This window comes from Palaemon carinicauda, chromosome 10 (assembly GCF_036898095.1).
Source record: "Palaemon carinicauda isolate YSFRI2023 chromosome 10, ASM3689809v2, whole genome shotgun sequence".
In the NCBI taxonomy this organism is placed as follows: domain Eukaryota; kingdom Metazoa; phylum Arthropoda; class Malacostraca; order Decapoda; family Palaemonidae; genus Palaemon; species Palaemon carinicauda.
This window is the reverse complement of record NC_090734.1, coordinates 102,584,387-102,589,386: the sequence shown is the minus strand read 5'-3', so window position 1 is coordinate 102,589,386 and position 5,000 is coordinate 102,584,387. Positions and strand designations below refer to the sequence as shown.

Sequence of the window (5,000 nt, the reverse complement as noted above, 5' to 3'; positions counted from 1 at the left end):
CGATAACTTCCTTACCATATTCTATGTAAGCTATATTAATTCCTTTCTTAGTTTTCTATGAAAAGTTGAGGTTCATTTACAAACTCTTTACATATTAAGTCCATATTTAATCTATGGTTATCTACGCTTTCATGTTATCCTACAATTATTAATTATTCCATAATTTTCTTGGTTTCCTTTTCTTACCTTCCCATTTTGCAAATCTAGCCTTGCGTACGTTAACATATGTTGATAATCTTTTCACGATTACGTCTTGTTTGTATTCCTTGGACGGCATCTATATAGTAAGTCAGCTACAGGAAAAGAGTATGAGGGAAACCAGCAGCTCTTTTTTTCCTTTTGTAGGTTTCGAGAAGCTTTATGATAGAAACCAAGGAAAGTAATAATAGCTGTTCAGAAAACAGAAATATTTGAAGTTAGTGTTGCATTACAGCGAGGGTCCACATTTTATTTGTGGTGGTCTTGGATTTGTTAGATGGAAATATCAGAAGTTAAGTATTATGCGAAGTGCTATTTGTGGAAAATTTGGTGATTACCGCTGAAAAAAACGAAGAAAACTTACAAGGAATAGTGTTAGAGTGGCAAGAAACTTCCGAAAGGAGTGGCGTGGGGGTAAGTGTGGATAAGACTGAAGCTTAGGTAAGGAGTAAGGAAGGTAGGGACATTTTAGCCATACATGAAAGTAGATGTTCGGAAGAAAAAAGATGTAACAACTTAGATAATAGGGATCTTCCCTTCTATAAGTCAGGAGATGGGATGCATGGCTGAAATCGAGAGTAGGATAAAAGCACCTTGGTGGAAGTGAAGGGAGGTAACGGGAGTTCTATGGGATAAAAAACGGAAACCTAGCTAATAGCCAAGATTTGTTGGCCAGTACTATGACCAGTGTTAATGTATGTATCGGAAACGTGGGCTTCAAGACGAAAAGGGGAATCAGACCTTGAACGAACACAGATAAGAAAAATGAGCTGGGTTATGCGAATATCATCGCTTGTAAGATTGAAAAGTCACGGAATAAGAAGAATGGCAGGCGTAGTTAAGATTTTTAGATGTGACAAGAGTGTCACTACTGAGATGGTTTGGGCAAGCGTTGTGGGAGGATGCTGAGGAGGGAGTAAGGAGGTATGGGGAGGTGGGATATTGAGAGGCAGCGAGACGATTAAATGGCGAGATAAGGTGAAGAATGATACAGAGAAAATGGGTTTAGTGGATGAGGATGCCTTTCATAAAAGGTTTTGGAAAGGGCACATCAGCCAACCGTCCTCGTGATGCAAGGATAATTGTGGGACGAAGGTCTTCTTTGAACTGCAAATTCTTTCTCACGAGGCTTATCAAGATGAGTTTTAAACTTAATTTTCTCCATCATTATTTATATATTCAAACTTAACAAGTTGTTTTGCCCCTTCGGCATTTGGAATCTTTTATTATGAAATCGTTAATATTAGTCTTTTAATATATTGAGAGGACAATAGGTATACGGCGAAACCTAAACAAATAAATTTTTAACATCCCCCCCTCTCTCTCTCTCTCTCTCTCTCTCTCTCTCTCTCTCTCTCTCTCTCTCTCTCTCTCTCTCTCTCTCTCTCTCTCTCTCTCACCAAAAGGTTTCTTAGTTAGCGGACTATGAAAAATTTAAGTTTCCTTTGATAATCAATCAATTATATTGGTATTCCTTTAAGTACTTGTTTAGCGATCTTTGCATTGTATTTCAAATTAAATTTTAACTAAATCACGTTATATAGATTATGAAACAAAACATCAAGATAAGATATCTATACGTTAGAATTTGTGAAAATTGTGTGTTTTATTTATGAGATTCAGGAAAAGTTAATATAGGTTATTTTTTAAGTAGAAAACAATATATATATATATATATATATATATATATATATATATATATATATATATATATATATATATATATATATATATATATATATATATATATATATATATATATATATATATATATATATATATATATATATATATATATATATATATATATATATATATACATATATATATATATATATATATATATATATATATACATATATACATAATGTATAAATATATATATATATATATATATATATATATATATATATATATATATATATATATATATATATATATATATATATGTATATATAAACATACACATATATATATACTATGTATATTTGTATATATATATATATATATATATATATATATATATATATATATATATATGCATATATATATATATATATATATATATATATATATATATATATATATGTATATGTGTGTGTGTATTTGTATATATATATATATATATATATATATATATATATATATATATATATATATATATATATATGTATATATATATATATATATATATATATATATATATATATATATATATATATATATATATATATATATATATATATATATATATATATATATATACAGGTCAGGCCGATGGTATTCTGTGAGATATGTTATGTCTTCACGTATGTTTGCATGTATGCATGTGAATAAATTTAAGCCTATACTTATCTTAATGATCCTCATAAGGTCTCTAGCATTTTATAATATTTTCCTTTCTTGTTTCGAATATCTTTCAAGCATTTAGAATATTATCTTAACGTGTATTAATTGTGATTATATATAAAATAAACTCATGACCTAGTGCCAAAGAGTAATCTCTTGACAAAGACCAAATTGTTAAAAGTATTGTAGTAATAATGGAAGTAAATGATTGCCGATCCTTTAAAAAAAGCCTCACGCCGGGTAACTAGAAAAAACTTCATTTACAGTGCAAGGCGATCATTTTCAATATATTTAGAAAAATATGTATATATTAATTGTATATGTATATATACATGTACGCTACATAAGGATATATATATATATATATATATATATATATATATATATATATATATATATATATATATATATATATATATATATATATATGTGTGTGTGTGTGTGTGTGTGCGTTTGTGTGTGTCTGTTTGTGTGTGTAAAAGGACATGATATTTAGACTAAAATCAGAATTGAATACAAATTTTACATAATGATTATGTTTTGAGCATGAGAGTCATAATTTTTCTTTCCTAAATAAAAACGATGTAAAATTATAAAATTAGTGCCTGGGTAATGTTTAGCTGTCAGTCATTTGAAAAAAAAAACAGTATTTAATTTTTCCGTCAAAATATAGTTTATTAATAACTATCTTTCTTTTACGGAGTGAAGTAATTGTACAACAATTTGTTTTAATATATGAAATCAGAATAGTTCTGAAGTGTAATTTTTTTAGCTTTTATACTGTAAACATTTACGCATGAGGATCAGAATGATTTTCTAAAAACATGTAATAAACTTATGCCACATGGACACACCTATAATGACACATAGAGCTATATAGCAGTATACTCACCTGTATACACCATGCTTATGTTTATACAGTAATACACTCACATGCAAACATCCTACACAAACACTCATTTTCATATATATATATATATATATATATATATATATATGTGTGTGTGTGTGTGTGTGTGTGTGTGTGTATATACATACATATATATATATATATATATATATATATATATATATATATATATATATATATATATATACATATATATAATTATGTGTGTGATTTTCTTTACTTGAGTATGTATTTCTTATATATTTGCCATGTTATGAGTATCCACAATTAAAAAATGAAAAAGGTTGTAAAAAAAATTCTATTTGAATTTCTTTACGAAAGACGTTATATATGTATGTATAAAAAAGAATGAACTTACCCAGGCTAAATACTGAAATGTAAAAAAATATATATTTTGTTTTTTACATATCAATATATAACTAGAAACATTTGCGGAAGTACTCGAAAAAATATACATTTATTTCTAATCGAAACACTTATGGATAATTTACAAGATGTTTTGAAGCAGCCGATATCTTTTAGATAGTTTGAGGTTTTTTTCTTCACATAGCGGTGTCACTAAATGTGAGTTAAAGCCGAGTTAATTGAGTGCACAAGACTTTTTATGATGAGTTTTTAAATTTAAAGTAATAAAAGCATCATTGTGTACTTTAACTTTGCATCCATCAACGTCCAGCTAATTTCATTGAAAATAGAAATCTATTACATTGCGAACAGTTGATATTTATGAGTCTTTGATATGGCATTTCATAAAAAGATGGAAATAACTAAAGAAAATCATTCTATTTTCCAATATTCAATTACTAACCGCACCACTGATTCGATAAAGGAACAAACAAGTTATGTATTGTAAAACGTCGCTCCAGCGAAAGAAGCGACCTCGCGCGACGGGCCGACAGTTCCAGGGAATGGGCAAACGATAGGAGCAACGTATACAGACGTCTGCACGATCTGCCAGCCAGAGCAACACTGAAAGGCGGAGAGGGTCTGGAAGAGGAGTAGGACCTGTACTCCGGGAGGAGTAGGAGATGGAGTAGGCGACCAGGCCAGCAGGCGATCGGGTCGAACTAGCTCCAGATCTGCAAAGTGGCTGCTGCGCTCCCATGGCCGAAATCAGGGTCTGTACGCGCTTCCCTATCTCTATCTATACAGCATTATAGATTTCACTGTCAGCTCTTTCTTTTCGGTGGTCTCTTGTCAAAGTAATATGATCTACAATACATGCAAGCTGGATCTAATCCCTTGAAAATTTCAGGTAACTTTTTTTTTATTATTATTACTTACATCATATTAACGAAAGACATTAATTCATACACATCTACTCATCTTTCTAAACAGACCATTATACATTTGATTATACTTCCAGAAGTATGACTCGCATATTTGCATGACATATATTTTTGCTCACTTTTGGAATCTTAATTAAACTTTTATAATATGTCCTGGAAATAGTTCTTTCATGAACTTGTTCGACAATCTTTCAAACTGCTTTTCAAAGCAAAGCACACTATAAGCTCCTCTGTATCTATATTAAATTTTGAGA

General features: G+C 29.4%; 1 protein-coding gene across 1 annotated transcript in view; it reads right to left on the bottom strand.

Moving 5' to 3' along the window:
• The window catches only part of LOC137648161 (neurotrimin-like), a 64,734-nt gene extending 60,322 nt beyond the window's left edge, over positions 1-4,412 (bottom strand). Inside the window, exon 1 of the mRNA XM_068381088.1 lies at positions 4,271-4,412. The gene's annotated coding sequence lies outside the window, so the exon portion shown is untranslated. The remainder of the gene's footprint in view (positions 1-4,270) is intronic.
• Between the last annotated feature and the right edge of the window lie 588 nt (positions 4,413-5,000).